The following is a 1035-nucleotide window of genomic DNA, read 5'->3' on the forward strand; positions in this document are numbered from 1 at the left end:
ATATATTGAAATGCATGTTGCCGGAGGCGGGGGAGGTTCCTTTTTTGGGGGGGGTCTGGCAGATCTTATGGTTATTGTATCAAAAACATAACACAAGTTGCGAAGCGAACAGTGACTCCGAGATCGACGGACGCGTTTCACTGTACTTGAAGTTTCTCTACTATTTCCAGCCGTTAGACACCAATGAAAAAGTATCCCTCCTTTAATATATCTTCACTTGTACTGAAAAAATATTACTGGACAGTGAAATCTCGAGGAACACAAATGAAATAGCATTAGATTCCTATTTATCAGATGTAAACGGGATGCACGGCTTTCAGTAGCTACCTGAAGTTCAAAACGCTTCCGGCAACCTCAAAGTCCTTGCCGCAATGGCGTCGCTTCGCTCCGATGAATATTTTATTTTCGTGCGCAGTGTGTGTGACAGATATTCTTTCGGTGAAAATCCACAGCGTGGTGCTTTTCAACGCCGCTTATTACGATGTATATATGTTATGTACTTCTGTGTCTGTTTGTGCATGTATATGTGAGAGATAGTGAGATAGAGATAGTGTGTGTGTGTGTGTATGTGTGTGTGTGTGTTTGTGTGTGTGTTTGTATGTGTGGGGGGGGGGGTGTTGCAAACTCTAGGTGTCTCTTATATAGGCAACGCAATACAACAATTTCGTAGGTTGACTATTCATTTACAAAATGGAGCAAGTGTAATACTCCATAAAGCAAAGCTTCATAGCAAAATATAATCACATTATGAATCCACACGTTACAGAATTCCCCAAACATATAAAGAATTCATAATGGAATCAATATATATTTATTGTAAAACACAGCTATCAATATCGATGCATCTCAAACAAAACAAGCATGATCCCTTGGAGGTGTATCTTAAACCCCAAAATCAAATGTCATGACATAAAATAGTCAAATTCAGGCAATAACATCGATATAAAGGTTAACTAAACATGAGTAGCTTCAAATATAACACACCTTACGGAGGCAAACATTCCAAATACTTGAGGTTTGGGTTTATATATATAT

The sequence above is a fragment of the Octopus bimaculoides genome, chromosome 15, assembly GCF_001194135.2.
Source record: "Octopus bimaculoides isolate UCB-OBI-ISO-001 chromosome 15, ASM119413v2, whole genome shotgun sequence".
NCBI classification, from domain to species: Eukaryota; Metazoa; Mollusca; class Cephalopoda; order Octopoda; family Octopodidae; genus Octopus; species Octopus bimaculoides.